A 22,845-nucleotide genomic window follows, 5' to 3' on the forward strand; every position below is an offset into this window, starting at 1 on the left:
GAGTTCATAGTTCTCTGCTTGTAGCCAGCAGAGTAAGAAAGGGTGGTAAAGACATGCCTGTTTCTTAATTAACTTTGTCTAGAACTGACAGATACCATTTCTGCTCATAACTGCAACTATACCCCAGGGAGTTTTAAATCTAAATTATAAACTAAATTTAAATTGTAAACTAAAAATCTGAGTGCTTTTAATACTATCTCAATCAATGGCTCCTAAGGTTACATCTTGTAGAGTAGAAATCTGAAATCAAGCACATTTTAAAGAAGAAAATAGAATAATTTATGACTTAGAGGGCAAAGCCGAAGACTGAGCAACACAGTTTAATATTATAGTGAGATTTCCCATATTATGGTAGCACTATTAAAACTGTGACTACACGTTTTTAAAAAACTTCACAGTTTTCAGACAAGTCTAAAACCTTGAATGTAATTTAGTTGGAGTTGTATTTAACCTCACTTTTACATTTCTTTCCTATTCTTAGTGATAATCTATATCCATGGTTCCCAAACTGTTTGCTGAGGTGCTCTAGGCATTCCAGTGAACTTACAGAAACCTACATTTTTAAGAGACCCGGTGTCATGTGTTAGATACCATGCAAATTATTGCTACTAGGTTCTGAGTGTAGCTAATAATAAATGGAAATGGTTGCCTATTTCTTTTGACCTATGGTGCTTGGTGATGTTGAACATGTTTTCATGTGCGTATTGGCCATTTGCATAACTTACTTGGAGAAATGTCTATTCAGGTCCTTTGTCCATTTTTTTAGTTTGGCTTTGTTGTTGTTGTTGTTGTTGAATTGTCAAGAGTTCTTTTTAAAAAATATTTTGATATTTATTTCATCTCAGTTGCAGCATGAAAGCTCTTCCTTGTGTCATACAGTCTGTTTAGTTGTGGCAGATGAGATCTGGTTCCCTGACCAGGGGTTGAACCCCAGCCCCATGAATTGGGAGCATGAAGTCTTAGCCACTGGTCCACCAGGAAAGTCCCTGGAGTTCTTTCCATATTCTGGACATTAATCTCTTATAAGATACACATATGTTCTTTCATGGTGTGGGTTGACTTTTCACTTTATTTATTGTGTCCCTTGATGCACAGAAGTTTTACATTTTGATGTAGTCTAATTTATTGTTTCTTTTATTGCATGTGCTCTTGGTGTCATATCCAAGAAATCATTCTTGAACTCCAAATCAATATCATTAAGCTTTTCACCTATGTTTTCTTCTAAGAGTTTCACGTTGTATTTAGTTTTTTGACCTATTTTGAGTTAATTTTTACATATGATCTGTATAGTGTATAAGGGTTCAACTTCATTCTTTTGCATGTGGATATTCAGTTTTCCCAACACCATTTGTTGGAATGGTATTGAATGATCTTGGCACTCCTGTCAAAAAGCGTTTGGCATTCCTGACATTCCTGTCAGTCAGTTCAGTTCAGTTCAGTTCAGTCGCTCAGTCCTGTCCGACTCTCCGCGACCCCATGAATCACAGCACGCCAGGCCTCCCTGTCCATCACCAACTCCCGGAGTTCACTCAAACTCATGTCCACAGAGTCGGTGATGCCATCCAGCCATCTCATTCTCTGTCGTCCCCTTCTCCTCCCGCCCCCAACCTTTCCCAGCATCAGAGTCTTTTCCAGTGAGTCAACTCGTCGCATGAGGTGGCCAAAGTATTGCAGTTTCAGCTTTAGCATCAGTCCTTCCAATGAACACCCAGGATCAATCTCCCTTAGAATGGACTGGTTGGATCTCCTTGCGGTACAAGGGACTCTCAAGAACCCATAAATACAGGATTTTTTGGTGGGGAGTTGAGGGGGGTCTCTATTTTATTTCGTTGTTTTGCATGTATATCTTTATGCCGGTACTTCTCTATTTAGGTTACTGAACTTGGCAGTAAGTTTTGAAATCAGGAAATGTGAAACCTCTGACTTTCCTATTTTTTTTCAAGGTTGTTTTGGCTATTTGGGGGTCTCTTGAAATTCCATGTGAGTTTTAGAATAGATTTCTTTCTTTCTGTGAAAATGCAATTAGGATTTTGGTAGGATAGTTTCTGAATACTATAAATGTAAGCTGTAACTATTGTTATTCTTATATTAAGTTTAAAATCAATTTGGTGACCTGAAATTCCTGTATACAGAGTATAGGAAAAAATTATATATATATTTTTTTTTTGAAGAATTAAGCTTCTATAAGCTTTTTAAAAACTTAACTTTATTGAAGTATAATGTATGTACGATAAGCTGCATGCTTTTAAAGGGTACAGTTTGATGAATTTTATATATACCTTTAAAAAAACTACCATAATCAAGATACAGAACATTTTCATCATCATCCTCCCTGCAGATTTTCCTCTTGTGTCTGTGAGTTCTATCCCTCTTGCTCCTGGCCTCAGGCAATCACTGATCTGTTGTTTTTTTTTTTTGTCATTATAAACTAGTTTGCATTCTTGTGCTTTTTATGTAAATATTGTCATATAATGTGTGCTCTTTTGTGTCTGGCTTCTTTTACTCAGCATAATGAATTTGAGGTTTATCCATGGTGTGTATATAGGCATATCAGTATTTCACTGCTTTTTTTTGTTGCTCACTAGTATTCCATTGTGTGGATATACTCTGTTTTGTTTATTCATTCACCTGTTGATGCATATGTGAATTGCTTTCAGTTTTGGGCTATTGTTAATAAAGCTATTTTGAACATTTGTTGCAAGTCTTTGTGTAAACATGTGCTTTCATTTCTCTTGGAGACACACCTAGGGGTAGAATGACAGGATCATATTGCAGATGTATGTTTAATTTTATAAGAAACTCTTGAGCAGTTTTCCACAGTGGTAGTATTATTTTACATTCCCATGAGCAGTGTATTAGAATTCTCTTATGGCTTTTTAAACAAATGTTTACATAGATGGTCCATTTTTATTGTAGAAATATTTAAAAACATGTGAGTAAACAAAAGAAATCACTCAAAATCCTACTACAAGACATCATAAGTTAACATTTTGGAATATGTTCTTCTAGTTTTTTAAATACATATGCTAATTTTTTATGGTTTAATAGGCTTTTTTAAAAAGTGAGATATAATTGATACATACCATATTAGTTTCAGATATATAACGCAATGGTTTGATGTTTGATACACTACAAAACGGTCACTACAGTAAGTCTAGTCACCATCCATACTTAACACTATTTTTAGTAATAGTTGTACTATATATACTACTTTGTATTTCACTTTTCCCACTAAACATGGACTAGATTTCTATTTCAATAAGTATAGAGTTATACCATCATTTATAATGGCCATACAATATTCCATTGCATCAATGCATAATACACTGAAACTAGCCATTTGGCTATTATTGGACCTTTAGGTTGTTGCCTCTTCCCCTTATAAATAATGTTATAATGGACATCATTACATTAATATAGTGTTTATTTCACTACTTATTTCTTTATGATAAACTCCAAGGAGAACTGCTCTCTCTAAAAATACAGACATTTAAAAGATATTTAATATTCATTGCCAAATTGCCTTCTAGCTCTGTTGTTTTTCACTATCTTTGTTTTCTTGGGTATGTTACGTAAACTTTTCTGAGCATCATTATCTCCTCATTCATAAAACAGAGATAATGTAAAAATGTTATTTTAAAGCAGTTAGCATAGTACCTACCACATGGTAAATACTCAGTGATAGCTGTTATTTTCTTTTCTTTTCTTTTCAGTTTCTCTGGTTCATATTCCTACCTGGAGTGTTTAAGAGTTTGTGGTTTCTCAACATCTCAGATACTTATAAGTTAATTATTATGAAAAAAATTTACTGCGGATCTGATCATTGTATTTCTTCTTTTGTGAATTGTCTTCTTTGATTATAGTCTTAAATAATTCTCAGACACTGAGATGAGCAATAGGCAGGCAGATTCTTTACTGTGTAAGCTATGGTAGAGTCACAACAGAACACTGAGGTTTTATTTATTAATAGGAAGGTCTTTAACAATTAGGAGTGAAAGACAGGTGATTTATCCCATTAGTAAATTCAATAAATTTGGTATTTTTATTATATTTGTGAATTTATGCTATTGGTATTCATTGTGGCTTTGAGATTCAGGGCAACAAACTCAGTGCATTTAAAAGATTCAGTACAAATCAACTTTAAGTATGTATTTGACATCATTACTTTTCCATGTTGGCCTGGTTTTTATGCCAATTTTTATGTTCCGTTCCGTTCAGTCGCTCAGTTGTGTCCGACTCTTTGCGACCCCATGGACTGTAGCCTACCAGGCTTCTCCGTCCATGGGATTATCCAGGCAAGAATACTGGAGTGGGTTACCATTTCCTTCTCCAGGGGATCTTCCCAAAACAGGGATCGAACCCGGGTCTCCCGCATTGGAGGCAGACGCTTTAACCTCTGAGCCACCAGGGAAGCTACCTCACCGCTAATGAAATGAAACAGAGCTGCATAAACTCAAATTTATTTAATCTGATTGTTTCTTCTTTTTTGTTTTCTGAAACAGAACCAGAGAGCTGAGATGTTTTTGTTAGGTTACATTTTTGGGGAATCCATAGTGACAGATTGTACTTGGTAATTTTATATTATGAACATCACTATATGTAATCAAGCCATTTAGTTAAGAGCTTTTAAAATTTTTCATGTTTAACTCTGAGTGGTGGTAGGGGAAGTAAGAGTAGATGGTGGAAGGAGACTGAAAGAGAAGCACATCAAGTGTTTCTGTTTTGGCTTTGTCCTTGGAGTTCACAAATGTTTAGAAGGGAGAACAAGTTCCTGAAGAACAAGAACAAGACTCCTGAAGACAGGAGTCTTCTATGATGGAGTGGTAATGTAGCTAAGGGGCAATGAGAAGGTACCTCCTGACCAGCTTCTCCCTCCCAAATTATCATATATATGTCCAAAATGAATCAAAACAAAACAAAATGAAATCTTTCCCTTTCCTCCAACCTAGAGATTTAAGGAATTAGTCTATTAAAATGCTTTTACTTAATGTAAATTACAATGGTTAGACATTCAGTTTTCAACTCTTTTGTGGTTGTTCACTGACTGATAACCCACTAATAATAAACTGTTGACTGAAAAAAAAAATGCTTAACCTAAAGGTTGAGAGTTATATTTTATTTGGTGGGCATTCTTAGGAGTTCAAGCCCAGGAAACAGCATCTCAGATAACTCTAAGAGACTGCACAGAAGGGTCAGGGGCCAGGGGGCAGAGGGAGAGCCAGGATATAAGTTTTTGCAACAAAATACCAGATAGTTGGAATATCAAAAGATTATTGTTACTAAAAGAAAACCAGATATCTCAAGAAATTTAGTGCTTTCCATGTATGGGAAGATGCAGGAATCTGGGCTTACTGAAATCATTTTTTGATATGCATCTAGACTATCTGGGGCTTCCCTTGTGGTTCAGCTGGTAAAGAATCTGCCTGCAATGCAGGAAACCTGGGTTTGATCCCTGGGTTGGGAAGATACCCTGGAGAAGGGAAAGGCTACCCACTCCAGTATTTTGGCCTGGAGAATTCCACAAGGGGGTCACACCAATTTTGAGTGTTCACCCATAGAAGTAATAGAAATAATAAATCTAAATTAGGATTGCAGGCTACTTGCATGTCTCTTACAATTTTTCTATATGTATGTTTGGCTATCTCATCTTGCTAGTAAGCACAAGTTTGTGTGCCTGACATACAGTGAGGCCAAACTAACTGAAACATTGAAGTTTGGAGCAGGGAAAGGTTTATGGAAGAGCCATGCAAGGAGATGGTTTGCTCATCTACCTAACCCCCAACCCTGTACTCTCTGAAGCTTTTCAGCAAAGCATTTCTGAAGGCCAGGTGAGGGAGGTATGTTGCAGGGTTTGTGGTCAGCTACTGCCCATTTTCTCTGATTGGTGGATGGTGTCACAGGGGTTAACATTATCAGTCCTTAGGCTCTGGGAAGCCTGGGGCTATGGGTTCATGGTCATCAGATAGTTAACATCTTCCGTTTGGTAGGGGCTTTTCACATCTATGAAACAACTTAGGAAATGTGCATTAGTTCAGTTCAGTTGCTCAGTCGTGTCTGACTCTTTGCGACCCCATGGACTGCGTGCAGCATGCCAGGCCTCCCTGTCCATCGCCAACACCCAGAATTTACTCAAACTCATGTCCATTGTGTGGAGAAGGCAATGGCAACCCACTCCAGTACTCTTGCCTGGAAAATACCATGGATGGAGGAGCCTGGTAGGCTGCAGTCCATGGGGTCGCGAAGAATTGGACACGACTGTAGCCACTTAGCAGAAGCAGCAGCATGTCCATTGAGATGGTTATGCCATCCAGTCATCTCATCCTCTGTCGTCCCCTTCTCCTCCTGCCTGCCTTCAATCTTTCCAACATCAGTGTCTTTTCAAATGAGTCAGTTCTTCACATCAGGTGACCTAAGTATTGGAGTTTCACTTCATCAGTCCTTTGAATGAATATTCAGGACTAATCTCCTTTAGGATGGACTGGTTGGATCTCCTTGCAGTCCAAGGGGCTCTCAAGAGTCTTCTCCAGCACCACAGTTCAAAAGCATCAATTCTTTGGCGATCAGCTTTCTTCACAGTCCAACTCTCACATCCATTCATGACTACTAGAAAAAACATAGCTTTGACTAGACAGACCTTTGCTGGCAAAGTAATGTCCCTGCTTTTTAATATGCTGTCTAGGTTGGTCATAACTTTCTTTCAAGGAGCAAGAGTCTTTTAATTTCATAGCTGCAGTCACCATCTGCAGTGATTTTGGAGCCCCCAAAAATAAAGTCTTCCACTGTTTCCCCATCTATTTCCCATGAAGTGATGGGACTGAATGCCATGATCTTAGTTTTCTGAATATTGAGTTTTAAGCCAACTTTTTCACTCTTCTCTTTCACTTCCATCAACAGGCTCTTTTGTTCTTCAATTTCTGCCATAAGGGTGGTGTCTTTTGCATATCTGAGGTTACTGATATTTCTCCTGGCAATCTTGATTCCAGCTTGCACTTCTTCCAGCCCAGCATTTCTCATGATGTACTCTGAATATAAGTTAAGTACGCAGGGTGACAATATACAGCCTTGACGTACTCCTTTTCCTATTTGGAACCCATCTGTTGTTCCATGTCCAGTTCTAACTGTTGCTTCCTGACCTGCATATAGGTTTCTCAGGAGGCAGGACAGGTGGTCTGGTATTCCCATCTGTTGAAGAATTTTCCACAGTTTATTGTGATCCACACAGTCAAAGACTTTGGCATAGTCAATAAAGCAGAAATAGATGTTTTTCTGGAACTCTCTTGCTTTTTCAATGATCCAGCAGATGTTGGCAATTTTATCTCTGGTTCCTCTGCCTTTTCTAAAACCAGCTTGAACATCTGGAAGTTCACGGTTCATGTATTGCTGAAGCCTGGCTTGGAGAATTTTGAGCATGACTTTACTAGAGTGTGAGATAAGTGCAATTGTGCGGTAGTTTGAGCATTCTTTGGCATTGCCTTTCTTGGAGAAGGAAATGGTATCCCACTCCAGTATTCTTGCCTGGAGAATCCCATGGATGGAGAAGCCTGATAGGCTACAGTCCATGGGGTCGCAAAGAGTCGGACACAACTGAGCGATTTCAATTCACTCCACTTCACTTCTTTGGGATTGGAATGAAAACTGACCTTTTCCAGTCCTCTGGTCACTGTTGAATTTTCCAAATTTATTGGTATTATTGAGTGCAGTGCTTTCACAGCATCATCTTTCAGGATTTGAAATAGCTCAACTGGAATACCATCACCTCCACTAGCTTTGTTCATACTGATGCTTTCTAAGGCCCACTTGACTACACATTCCAGGATGTCTGGCTCTCAATGAGTGATCACACCATCATGATTATCTGGGTCGTGAAGATCTTTTTTGTACAGTTCTGCGTATTCTTGCCACCTCTTCTTAATATCTTCTGCTTCTGTTAGGTCCATACCATTTCTGTCCTTTATTGTGCCCATCTTTCATGGAATGTTCCCTTGGTATCTCTAATTTTCTGGAAGAGATCTCTAGTCTTTCCCGTTCTATTGTTTTCCTCTATTTCTTTGCATTGATCACTGAGGAAGGCTTTCTTATCTCTCCTTGCTATTCTTTGGAACTCTGCATTCAGATGTTTATATCTTTCCTTTTCTCCTTTGCTTTTCATTTCTCTTCTTTTCACAGCTATTTGTAAGGCCTCCTCAGACAGCCATTTTGCTTTTCTACATTTCTTTTCCATGCGGATGGTCTTGATCCTTGTCTCCTGTACAATGTCACGAACCTCCGTCCATAGTTCATCAGGTACTCTATCAGATCTAGTCCCTTAAATCTATTTTTCACTTCCACTATATAATCATAAGGTATTTTATTTAGGTCATATCTGAATGGTCTAGTGGTTTTCTCCACTTTCTTCAGTTTCAATCTGAATTTGGCAATAAGGAGTTCATGATCTGAGCCACAGTCAGCTCCCGGTCTTGTTTTTGCTAACCGTATAGAGCTTCTCCATCTTTGGCTGCAAAGAATATAATCAATCTGATTTCAGTGTTGACCATCTGGTGATATCCATGTGTAGAGTCTTCTCTTGTGTTTTTGGAAGAGGGTGTTTGCTATGACCAGTGCATTCTCTTGGCAAAACTCTATTAGCCTTTGCCCTGCTTCATTCCGTGCTCCAAGGCCAAATTTGCCTGTTACTCCAGGTGTTTTTTGACTTCCTGCTTTTGCATTCCAGTCCCCTATAATGAAAAGTGTATCTTTTTTGTGTGTTCTAAAAGTTCTTGTAGGTCTTCATAGAACCGTTCAACTTCAGCTTCTTCAGCTTTACTGGTTGGGGCATAGGATTGGATTACCATGATATTGAATGGTTTGCCTTGGAAATGAACAGAGATCATTCTGTCATTTATTGCATCCAAGTACTGCATTTCAGACTCTTTTGTTGACCAAGATGGCTATTCCATTTCTTCTAAGGGATTTCTGCCCATAGTAGATATAATGCTTTCAAAAGCATAGATAATAGCAAAAATAATTAGGAATTGAGTTTTACATTTTTATTTTCTTTACTTTTTGATATAGCTTATTTAACTAAATTTACAGAAGTTAATTTTTAATAACAAATGTTAAAATGTTTTAAATAGCTGACTTGTAGTATTCCTGAACGGAGGAGCCTGGTAGGCTGCAGTCCATGGGGCTGCTAAGAGTCGGACACGACTGAACAATTTCACTTTTACTTTTTCTTTCATGCGTAGGAGAAGGAAATGGCAGCACACTCCAAAGTTCTTGCCTGGAGAATCCCAGAGATGGGGGAGCCTGGTGGGCTGCCATCTATGGGGTCGCACAGAGTTGGACACAACTGAAGCGACTTAGCAGCAGCAGCAGTATTCCTGAAAATTAACAGTGGGCTTTTGTGAGCTGGTAGGAGATGGCCCTAATAAACCACTGATTCTCAGAGGCCTCTATATTCTTGATCCAGTCTAGATTGATCGATGTCTACAGTTACTGTAGGGTTATCATATTAAACATTTTAAAAAATTTTCTTCTTTTATTTCTGTTTGCTTTATTATTCTCCCTCATCTTGCTGGAGTACATCCTCAGATAATTTGCAAGGAAGTTATCTTTTATATATGAAGTAAAAAGAATAACAAAATTTGAGTACTTGTATGCTTGATGATATCCTTATTTTCTTATACTGACTGAAAGTTTGGGTATAGAACTTTAAGTTGAAAATTAATTTAAAATTTAAATCAATTCTAGAAATTGATTTCTAGAAACCTGGGTTGCTGATAAGCAGGCTGGTGCATACGTTTCCCCCTTCTGGGAGGTTTTAAGATCTTTCCTTCATTTTGGAGTTTTGAAATTTCATAGCGATGTTTCTAGGTTTGTTTTCACTCATTCCGTGAGATACTTGGTGCGATTTTTTTTTCAAAATAATGTCCTTCTTTTGGCAAAACCTATCGTACAGGGTCTTTGATAATCCCACATTTTTCCTCTTCTCTTTTGCTGGAGCCTTATCAGTCAAATGTGATGGGTCTCAGATTGACTCTGTGTCTTACCTCTGTCATATTTTTTTCTATTTTGCCTTTTGTTTTTCAGTCTGGGAGATTTCTTCAACTCTATCTTCTATCACCTTAATAAATTTTAGTTTAGAAAATTGTATTTTTTAATTTCCGAAAGCTATTTCCTTTTCACAACTTGTTTTCTTCTTATAGCATCCTTATTTTTATGGACTCATACTTTCTTAAATCTCTCTGAGAATTGCAAATATAACTTTAAAAATCTCTTTTATTCTTCCTTGATTGTCTTTGTTTCTTCCAGGGCTATTTTTCTTCTTTATTTTGATTTTTTTTCACGTTTCCAAACTTCTGAACACTCAGTAGTATATCCATTTCCAGTAATAGAAAACTCTCAAACAACCTTAAAATAACACTTTTATTTCATGTGCTTATATTTTGAAACAGCAATTTCACTTTGTGGAATTAATTTTTAAAAATGAGAAGATATATTCATATATTCAAGGATATTCACAAAGCTTTTTCTTCAGTAATAAAAATAGCCAGCATATATTGAACACTTATTATATGCCAGTCACGTTTAAGGGCTCTACATTTTCAACCCCCCTTAATTCTCACAACTAATTCAATATTATTATCTCCATTTTATAGATGAGGAACAAACCAAGAGGTTAATAAGCTTGCCCTGATTAGTAAGTGCACAATTAGTAAGTGCAGGATTCTAACTCAGACTGAGGGTCCAAACTGAGGACTCTTAACCAATGCGTACTAATACTGATGCGGTAGAGAAAGATTAGAAATAATTACACCAAATATTAATAGTGATTATATTTGGATAATGGGATTATGAATACTATTTTTATGAATTTCCTTTTGTTTAAACAATTGAAATTGTGGGTACATATAATTTTCAAAATTGCTATCTTTAAATTGAAATGGACATCACATATCGTAAAATTTCCTGACTTGAAGTGAACAATTCAGTAGTTTTTATATATTCAAAAGTTACATGAGTGTCATATTAATTCCAGACAATTTTCATTATTCCCAAAATAAATTCTTTAACCATTAAGCTGTCAGTTCTAATTCCCTCTTCTTCCCAACCCCAAGGAATCAGTAATCTACTTTCTATCTCTTTGAATTTACCTATTATGGACATTTCATATAAATGGAAAAATATAATATGTGACTTTTGTGTCTGGTTTCTTTCACTTTAATGTAACTTATCTATGACCTCAGGCAGCTACAATGTTTAAAAATTGCCTCTTTTTTTTAAAAGATGATTTAATTGAAATATATTTGACTTACAATATTATATTATTTTCAGGTATCAAGTCAGTTCAGTTCAGTCACTCAGTTGTGTTTGACTCTTTGCGACCCCATGGACTGCAGCACGCCAGGCCTCCCTGTCCATCACCAACTCACGGAGTTTACCCAAACCCATGTCCATTGAGTCAGTGATGCCATCCAACCATCTCATCCTCTGTTGTTCCCTTCTCCTCCTGCCCTCAATCTTACCCAGCATCAGGGTCTTTTCAGATGAGTCAGCTCTTTGCATCAGGTAGCCAAAGTATTGGAGTTTCAGCTTCAACATCAGTTCTACCAATGAACACCCAGGACTGATCTCTAGGATGGACTGGTTGGATCCCCTTGCAGTCCAAGGGACTCTCAAGAGTCTTCTCCAACACCACAGTTCAAAAGCTTCAATTCTTCAGTGCTCAGCTTTCTTCACAGTCCAACTCTCACATCCATACATGTCTACTGGAAAAACCATAGCCTTGACTAGATGGACCTTTGTTGGCAAAGTAATGTCTCTGCTTTTTAATATGCTACCTAGGTTGGTCATAGGTTTTCTTCCAAGGAGTAAGCGTCTTTTAATTTCTTGGCTGCAGTCACCATCTGCAGTGATTTTGGAGCCCCCGAAAATAAAGTCTGACACTGTTTCCCCATCTATTTGCCATGAAGTGATGGGACCGGATGCCACATTGCTATTTGATATTTTCATAGATTACACACTGTACAAAGTTACTATAAAATATTGACTAAATTCCCTTTGCTGTACATATATCCCCGTGACTTACTTATTTTATAACTGCTAGTTTGTACTCTTAATCCCCTTTACCTATTTTGCCCCTTCCCCTTCTCCTCTCCCCTGTGGTAACCAAAACCTTTTTCTCTGGATCTGAGTCTGTTTCTGTTTTCTTTGTTTGTTTTGTCTCTGATTTTTTTACAAACACCCGTAAGGAAAATGTTAGCACTGAATGAGCTCTGGGTAAGGTTTTATGTTGTTGTTGTTTAGGTGCAACTGTGTCTGACCCTTTTGTGATCCCAAGGACTATAGCCTGCAAAGCTCCTCTGTCCATAAGATGCATGCAATAAAAAGAACAATTTTTTAAAGAAAAATATGCATTAATTTTGAAAAATAATTTTTAAACAAAAGAAGAATCCTATTTGAATATTAGACTTCCTATGGTTAGTATTTGGAGTCTGTAGCATTAGACATCTATAGCCTTAGCTTGTGAATATTTTTTTCTACAGTGATTGAGAGGATAGTATTTACAGTATAATTAATAGATATGTACAAAAAGAAAGATCACTATGTTTTAAGCATACTGAGTTTGGGTTATCAGGAGGATAGGCAGATGTCCAACAGGCAGTTGAAAATGTGGACTTGAGCATTAGTCAAGACGTAAGATTAGTAGAAAAGATTGAGTAAAATTCCCAAAGGAGGAATGTGAAGAGAAGAGAAATGAACCATGGACGTAACCAAAGGGAGTACTTACTTTTGGGGTCAGAAGGAGAAAGAGGAATCGGAGAATGAGAACTAGATCTGAGAGTGAACATATTACGGAAAATCATGGGAGAAGACACTGTGAAGAAATAGAAGCTGATAGTGATTGGCTGCGGAGAATCTGAGGAGGATGAAAACAAAGGAAAAGTTATGGAATTTGATCCTTCGGTGGTTATCAAGAGAGAATTTTTTTGCACCTGGTGAGGGTGCACATGGTTAGATGGTGAGGAAATGGAAACCCTGACAAAGAAACTTGGTGGTAAAGGAAAGGAAGTGGGACAGGAATGTAATTCAAGGAGTAGCCTGGTGAGTGGAGGGGATGTGTGTGTGTGTGTGTGTGTGTTAAGATGGGGAGCACTTCAAAACAGTTATACATTGGCAGGAAGAAGTCACAGAAGAAGGAATGAGATGTAGTTAAATCTGGTCAAGTTGTGGGGATTCCTGATGAAGTTAGACCCCAGAGAATGGACGAGAATGAGGGACACAGAGGGAGCTTTCACTTTGAGATAAAGGAAGATCACTTCTTTTTTCTTTCCTTTTTCTTCATAACAATCACATCTATTTATTTCAGGATATAATATGTTATTTAGACCCATGCATGGTACTAAAGTATAACCCTGTTTAGATATTTTATTTTGCCAAGATAGGTTCTAAAAATCATAAGACTGAATAGATTAATGATATAATATGTATCAAACTTAGATTTAAAATGTAGATCAGGATTCTCATTGACTCTGTCCTACTGCTAAAGATGTTGCAAAGATACACATTTAGAAGACCAGCCTGCTACTCTCTCTCAAGACTATTTTCAAACTGATAAGAAGTACACCAACATTTATAGACATCAGTTCAGTTCAGTTCAGTCGCTCAGTCGTGTCCGACTCTCCGCGACCCCATGAATCACAGCACGCCAGGCCTCCCTGTCCATCACCAACTCCCGGAGCTCACTCAAACTCATGTCCACAGAGTCGGTGATGCCATCCAGCCATCTCATTCACGGTCGTCCCCTTCTCCTCCTGCCCCCAACCTTTCCCAGCATCAGAGTCTTTTCCAGTGAGTCAACTCGTCGCATGAGGTGGCCAAAGTATTGCAGTTTCAGCTTCAGCATCAGTCCTTCCAATGAACATCCAGGATTGATCTCCCTTAGAATGGACTGGTTGGATCTCCTTGCAGTATAAGGGACTCTCAAGAGTCTTCTCCAACACCACAGTTCAAAAGCATCGATTCTTTGGTGATCAGCCTTCTTCACAGCTATTATCGAAAGGGTATTTCTGTGATGTTGCAAGAAGAAATAGTCCAAATTTTATTCTTTATGACTACTGACATGATTTAATATATACATTATAATATAGTTCAGATCATCAAATTAAAATGTTATCCTCATATACATATATACTACATTGTTATATTTGCACATATCTTTTCCAATTTCAGACTAAGCAAAGATATACATTTGGAGCTGTATTAATGTATCAAAGTAAAAGACAACCTAACTTAGTACCAAGAAATATCATGACCGTCATGTAGTGTTTGATAGAGAAAACACTGATTTTTGACACATCACCTTTATTCAAATAGCAGTCTGGTCACACATGGTTCAATGACACTCAAATAATAAACCAAATATAATCAGATGTTAAAGATTGATTTTCAAACATTATAACCAATTATGCTGCACTTGCCTATGATCTCACCAACATAAAACCACACTAACAATTCAGTGGCCACCAGACCATTCAGTGGAGCTTCCTTAATTTAACTGTGAGCTATTTGAAGCCACTAGTTTGAGCACTAGTGACTATTTTTTTAAACCTCTGAATAGCAATAGGGATCTCAGCAGAGTTGGAGGAACCAACTCAACTTTAACCTAGTGCCAAAATATGGCCAGTCAAGGCTTCAAGGAAGTCACAGGAGCATTGACCAGGGCTTGAGCCTTCTCTGTGAGATTATGGACAACGTGGGCCCTGGTTCTAGAATAGAAAAATTTCACCCAGAACTGGAGGGTCACCACTTTCTCTGAGACAGTAGTGAAGGAAAGGAGGATGGGAGAAAAGACAAAGAAGTGGTGTTAATGTGGAAGCCTGTCCACATTTTGAATGAAGTAATAAAAGAGGTCATCTGCGGGGAATAAGGAGACCTGGATAGAAGGGGATTTTACATATATAGCATAGTCTTAGAAAAGTTATAATTAGAAAAGATGCCAAGTTATTTTAATTTAGAAAAGCAGATGGTTTGCAGCAAATTGACACAAGAGAAAGAACTTTAGCTTTGGGACCACAAAGACTTGAGTTTGAGTCCTGACTTTATTCCTTTTAAACAAGTTACCAAACTTGTCTTAGTTTCTTCACAGTAAAATGGGGACAACAGTAACTATTTTGTCATAGAGTTATGACATATAAAGTCAACAATAGGACATGTCAGTTAACTTCCAGCAAACATTTATTAATCTCCTCCTCTGCATGTAGTACTCTACTAGGTGTGTATCTTGGAGGATTTTGAAGTCTAAGAGGTAATTTACTTCTTCATTCTTTTTTGGGACATAAAATAATTGACTTAAAAAAATTATTTATATTTGTTTTTGGCTGCACTGGGTGTTTTTTGCTGCAAGTGAACTGCCTCTTGTGGAACACCAGCTCTAGAGCGTGGGCTCAGTGGTTGTGGCACATGGGCTTAGTTGCCCCACAGCATGTGGAATCTTCCCAGACCAGTGACCAAACTGGTGTCCCCTGCATTGGCAGGCAGACTCTTAACCAATGGACCACAGGGAAGTCCCCAAAATAATCAACTTTTACAGAATTGTGGAAGGACTTGCTAGTTACTGCCCTGTATGTTTTTATGTAAAAACATAGGTTAGGTCCCGCCTATTGGTGTTTTTCCAGTCTGCCTAGTTTTAGCCACTAATGCTGGGTGAGCCACTTCTCCAAGTCAGCATCTGTGCTATTCTGACCTCTTGGCCTCTGGACAGTGGGCTTGGCAGAGGGAACCCTTTGCAGCTGCCAATCAGGAGGCATGAGTAGCCTTGGGCTACTGACCCCTTCAGTGGTGATTCAGCCTCTTTCATTCTTATCTCTGCAGTAAGTGTGATGTGTATTTTTTCCCCCGTCTCCCTTTTGTTGTTGTTATTAGCAGCTAAATCTATGATTGTTTAGCTTCCAAAGAGCATCCCAGAGGGAAATGGTGCCAGACCAAGGACCTGAGAACAACTGACCACAATCATGAACAGTAATGAAATCCATCCATTTATAATCTCTATTACTTTTAGGGAGAATAAGTAAAGACATGCATCCTTAATTAAGGAGATTGGAATTAATTGTAATGATTAGACTTGGAGTGTGAATCTAGAGAAATAGTAAATTAAGTTCTAACAGAAGTGCCTTGGCAAAAAGATTATAAATTAAAGGTTTAATATGTGTACTCTAGTTACTTAAGTGATTGTCACATCATTTAAGCATTTAATAATAATAAAATTGTTCCAGTGTCATCTGTGGTTTGTGATGAGGATCAGAACTTCTAGATCAGAACTGAAGCTCATCACCAAGAAAAGGACAAAACCTTCTGGCCAGTACCTGGACTGTGTAATTTATATCTTTCCCTTCTTTAGTTCTTTTCCAAAGCAGCAAAGTATTTATAACCTTATGTTGTATCAGTAGGAGTAGGTTGGCTCCATTTCTAGGACCATGTAAATACCAACTTTTCAAAGTTGGCAGCGGGAACTTCATAGGTATATCTTTTTCATATAGGTGACCTCTCAGATCTCTCAGACAGGCCAATTTGTTTTCCACAGGGCTGATCTAGTTTCCTAGTTATCAGCCTTGTATGAGAATTATCACTGTGTCATGGGCATTAGTTGCGGTTTACTTTTATTAGGCCTTTGAGGAATGATAGAAAACAACGAAAAACAACTGGCAAGTGCCAAGGTACTATCAGTGATTAACAACAATTTTCTCTGGACATTTTGTGATTCCATTAAAATAGAAGCAGAACAGAAATTACCTTGCTTTGGGTGAGATAAGGCACAAAAGGCACTCCCTCAGCACAGAGCCAGTGCTCAGTAAGTGAAGCTCTTAGTACCATTATTTGGAAGGAATGTCACCTATTTCCCCTCCTTCTCCCACTCTGGTTCTCACAAACATCTTTTATTCTGAACCTCAGTGGTATGAAGGTAAACAACATTCATTCTATTTTCTGAGAACAGGCTGCCCTGATGTTGAAGGTGGTACGACAATCAGCGGTCCTGGAAGCCCTATTCCAGATTCCAGGTAATTTGGCTAGGTCAGCCCAGCCTTGCAAACTGGCAGCTGTCTGGAAGACTGAGGTCATATTCTGCCTTGACCTGCACTGGGAAATTGCTCCTCACCACCAACAATCTTCTCTGGCAATACAAAGTGAAGAGTAACACTCAATAAGCATTCCTTTAAACAATGTACTCCTAAGCTGGAACATAAATACTGCACTAACAAGGGAGGCAACTTTTGACTAGTCAAAGGCATTTTGTCAACAAAGTGTCATTATTCAGGCCAAGTTAGGTTTGCCATATATATATAGACAATTTGGAACTTTTGTAGCTTCTAAATCAACTCATTTCAATGGAGGTGGCTCCTTGTTCTAAATAATGTCCTCAATGTTCTTGTGCTGCAGACTTGGCATTTCCAACTGCCTGATGGACATTTCCACTTGGATTTCTAGCTGTTAACACCTTTTTCCAACATCCTATTTCTATCTATACTCTCACCAATATTGAGAAACTAGATATATAGTGGTAAAGGGTGAAGTCTTGGGAGGCTGACTGTCTAGTTTTAATTCCCTGCCCTGCTACTTATGAGATGGGTGGCCTTGGCCAAATTATTTGATTTTTTTGATGCCTTAATTACCTCATGTGCATAATTGGGATAATAATAACACATTCCTCATCAAGTTGTTGTAAAGCATTGAGTTAAATTTCTTAGATCAGTACCCGACACATAGTCGGTGTTTATATCAGTTTGGTTGTATTATGTTGCAAGTAACAGAATGCCAATTAACAGTACTGTAGGTAAAAAAACATGTTTAATTATCTTTTATAACTGGAATTTTAGAGGTGGGTAGTTCCAGGTTTGGTGCATCAGTTCATTGGTGCCACCAAAGACCCCATTTCTTTCTACTTTCCCCTCTGCTGTCTTTAGGATGCTGACTTATCATCTTCATGGTTGTCACATTGTGGTCACCAGGTGTTGCAGGTCCAGATGTCATATCTGCACACAAGGCAAGAAAGGAGAAGGGCAGGCCCAGCATCCACTGTCTCTTTCATCAAGAAAACAAAAGCTTTCCTGGAAGTCTCTCAAAGGACTTCTCTCTACATCTGATTGCCAAGGATAAGTCACCTGTCCACTCTTGTCTGTAAGAGAGGCTGTGAAAGAAACTGTTTAGTTTTTGGCCTCTGTAATGGGAGACGAGTGCAAAAGAAGAAAGTTGGGCATGGTTGTTGAGGTAGCCTGGCCACAGTGACTGCCTATAGTGATTATTACATGCTAGTTGTTATTGCTATTATCATTGCAATTCCTTAAGTTAGAAATATACAAGTTATTTTTCTTTTCATTTTTTAATTTTTCTTTTAAAAACTTTTTATTGGAGTATAGTTGATTTATAATGTGTTAGTTTCAGCTATACAGCAGAGTGAATCAGTTATACATATACATATGTCCACTCATTTTTTAAAAATATTCTTTTCCCATGGAGGCCATTACAGAATATTGAGTAGAGTTCCCTGTGCCATGCATCAGGTTCTTATTAGTTATCTACTTTATATATAGTAGTGTATATATGTCAATCCCAGTCTTCCGATTTATCCATTCCTCTCCTTATTCCCTGGTAACCATGTTTGTTTTCTACATCCGTGACTCTACTTCTGTTTTGTAAATAAGTTTGTACCCCCCCCCTTTTTTTTAGGTTCCACATATAAGTGATATTATATGATTCTCTCTCTCTGTCTCACTTCATTCAGTATGATAATCTCTGGGTCCATCCATGTTGCTGCAAATGGCATTATTCTTTTTAATGGCTGAGCAGTATTTCATTGTATATGTGTACCACATCTTTTTTATCCATTCCTCTCTTGATGGACATTTAGATTCCTTCCATGTCCTGGCTATTGTAAATTGTGCTGCAGTGCACTATTGGGGTAAATGTATCTTTTTGAATTACATTTTCTCTGGGTATATGCCCAGGAGTGGGATTGCTGGATTATATGGTAGCTCTATTTTTAATTTTTAAAGGAATTTCCATGCTCCTTTTTCCATAGTGGCTATACCAATTTATATTCCCACCAACAGTGTAAGAGGGTTCCCTTTTCTCCACATTGTCTCCAGCTTTATTGTTTGTAGATTTTATTTGTAAAAAATATTTATTTATTTATTTGGTTGTGCCAGGTCTTCATTTTGGCATGCGGGATCTTTAGTTGAAGCATGTGGGATCTTTAGTTGCTGCAAGCAAAGTCTTAGTTGAAGACATGTGGGGATCTAGTTTCTTAACCAGGGATTGAACCCAGGCCCCATGCATTGGGAGTGTAGAGTCTTAGGCACTGAACCACCAGAGAAATCCCTGTTTGTAGATTATTTTGATGATGGCCATTCTGACTGGTGTAAGGTGATACCTCATTGTAGTTTTGATTTACATTTCTCTAATAAATGCTTTTTAATATGCTATCTAGGTTGGTCATAACTTTCCTTCCAAAGAGTAAGCGTCTTTTAATTTCATGGCTGCAATCAGCATCTGCAGTGATTTTGGAGCCCAAAAACATAAAGTCTGACACTGTTTCCACTGTTTCCCCATCTATTTCCCATGAAGTGATGGGACCAGATGCCATGATCTTTGTTTTCTGAATGTTGAGCTTCAAGCCAACCTTTTCACTCTCCTCTTTCACTTTCATCAAGAGGCTTTTGAGTTCCTCTTCACTTTCTGCCATAAGGGTGGTGTCATCTGCATATCTGAGGTTATTGATATTTCTCCCAGCAATCTTGATTCCAGCTTGTGCTTCATCCAGCCCAGCATTTCTCACGATGTACTCTGCATATAAGTTAAATAAGCAGGGTGACAATATACAGCCTTGACCTACTCCTTTTCCTATTTGGAACCAGTCTGTTGTTCCATGTCCAGTTCTAACTGTTGCTTCCTGACCTGCATACAGGTTTCTCAAGAGGCAGGTCAGGTGGTCTGGTATTCCTATCTCTTTCAGAATGTTCCACAGTTTATTGTGATCCACACAGTCAAAGGTTTTGGCATAGTCAATGAAGCAGAAATAGATGTTTTTCTGGAACTCTTTTGCTTTTTCAATGATCCAGCAGATGTTGGCAATTTTATCTCTGGTTCCTCTGCCTTTTCTAAAACCAGCTTGAACATCTGGAAGTTCACAGTTCACATATTGCTTAAGCCTGGCTTGGAGAATTTTGAGCATGACTTTACTAGAGTGTGAGATGAGTGCAATTGTGCGGTAGTTTGAGCATTCTTTGGCATTGTCTTTCTTTGGGGTTGGAATGAAAATGGATCTTTTCCAGTCCTGTGGTCAACTGCTGAGTTTTCCAAATTTGCTGGCATATTGAGCGCAACACTTTCACAGCATCATTTTTCAGGATTTGGAATAGCTCAACTGGAATTCCATCACCTCCACTAGTTTTGTTCGTAGTGATGCTTCTTAAGGTCCACTTGACTTCACATTCCAGGATGTCTGGCTCTCAGTAAGTGATCACACCATCGTGATTATCTGGGTCTTGAAGATCTTTTTTGTACAGTTCTGTGTATTCTTGTCACCTCTTCTTAATATCTTCTGCTTCTGTTAGATCCCTTCCATGTCTGTCCTTTATCGAGCCCAGCTTTGCATGGAATGTTCCCTTGGTATCTCAATTTTCTTGAAGAGATCGCTAGTCTTTCCCATTCTATTGTTTTCCTCTATTTCTTTGCATTGATTCCTGAGGAAGACTTTCTTATCTCTCCTTGTTATCCTTTGGAACTCCACATTCAAGTGGGTATCTTTCCTTTTCTCCTTTGCTTTTTGCTTTCCTTCTTTTCACAGCTATTTGTAAGGCATCCTCTGACAGCCATTTTGCTTTTTTGCATTTATTTTTCTTGGGGATGGTCTTGATTCCTGTTTCCTGTACAATGTCACAAACCTCCGTCCATAGTTCATCAGGCATTCTGTCTATCAGATCCGCACTGTCGCAGCAGAGAAGTGGCGTCGAGGGCGGCAGCCGAGAGGAGCTACCCCACGTCCAAGGTAAGGAGCAGTGGCTGCATTTTGCTGGAGCAGCCCTGAAGAGATACCCCACGTCCAAGGTAAGAGAAACCCAAGTAAGACGGTAGGCACTGAGAGGACATCAGATGGCAGACAGACTGAAACCACAATCACAGACAACTAGTCAGTCTGATCACATGGACCACAGTGTTGTCTAACTCAGTGAAACTAAGCCATGCCGTGTGGGGCCACCCATGATGGATGGGTCATGGTGGAGAGGTCTGATAGAATGTGGCCCACTGGAGAAGGGAATGGCAAACCACTTCGGTATTCTTGCCTTGAGAACCCCATGAATAGTATAAAAAAGCAAAAAGATAGGACACCAAAAGATGAACTCCCCAGGCCAGTAGGTGCCCAATATGCTACTGGAGATCAGTGAAGAAATAACTCCAGAAAGAATGAAGGGATGGAGCAAAAGCAAAAACAACACCCAGGTGTGGATGGGACTGGTGATAGAAACAAGGTTTGATGCTGTAAAGAGCAATATTGCATAGGAACCTGGAATGTTAGGTCCATGAATCAAGGCAAATTGGAAGTGGTCAAATAGGAGATGACAAGAGTGAACACTGACATTCTAGGAATCAGCGAACTAAGATGGACTGGAATGGGTAAATTTAACTCAGATGACCATTATATCTACTACTGTGGGCAGGAATCCCTTAGAAGAAATGCAGTAGCCATTATAGTGAACAAAAGAGTCTGAAAATGCAGTACTTGGATGCAATCTAAAAAATGACAGAATGATCTCTGTTCGTTTCCAAGGCAAACCATTGAATATCACAGTAATCCAAGTCTATGCCTCGACCAGTAATGCTGATAAAGCTGAATTTGAACAGTTCTATGAAGACCTACAAGACCTTCTAGAACTAACAGCCAAAAAAGATGTCCTTTTCATTATAGTGGACTGGAATGCAAAAGTAGGAAGTTAAGAAACACCTGGAGTAACAGGCAAATTTGGCCTTGGAGTACAGAATGAAGCAGGGCAAAGGCTAATAGAGTTTTGCCAAGAGAACGCAAACACCCTCTTTCAACAACACAAGAGAAGACTCTACACATGGACATCACCAAATGGTCAACACAGAAATCAGATTGATTATATTCTTTGCAGCCAAAGATGGAGAAGCTCTATACAGACAGCAAAAACAAGACCAGGAGCTGACTGTGACTCGGATCATGAACTCCTTATTGCCAAATTCAGATTGAAATTGGAGAAAGTGGAGAAAACCACTAGACCATTCGGGTATGACAAAAATCAAATCCCTTATGACTATACAGTGGAAGTGAGAAATAGATTTAAGGGACTAGATCTGATAGACAGAAGGCAGAGATTACATTATACCATTTTGAGACTCTATTAGTCCTGAACATTCAACAAAATGTATGTTGAAAAATCAGTGGCATTCATACAGAATATTTAGTGGGTACTTAATAAATGTTGACCAGATCCATCAAAAACATTAGAAAACCTCAGAGACACAAGACACTGGGTAAAGAAATCCTCTACTTGTTAGATTAGATATATAGTTTGAAGTAACAGAGACACACCTGTCTGAAAAATGGTTATAATGTAATGATGGTGCAACTCGATCTTGCATGATTCATGTGGAAAGCTACAGTATAGATTTATAAAAATGCAAAACTTTCAGATATAGAAGGGCATCAGTAATCAGTAATTCTACCACTAATGGGATTAGTTTGATTACTGTGGAAGATACTGTCATTACATAATGTTCTTTTCAAGATACTCATGATACACACTGGAGGTAAGCTGCTTTCAGTAGCAAAATGTATTGTGAATTAAATAT

Source organism: Moschus berezovskii, chromosome 7 (assembly GCF_049115385.1).
Source record: "Moschus berezovskii isolate FMDL1 chromosome 7, NW_MosBer_1.0, whole genome shotgun sequence".
NCBI lineage: Eukaryota > Metazoa > Chordata > Mammalia > Artiodactyla > Moschidae > Moschus > Moschus berezovskii.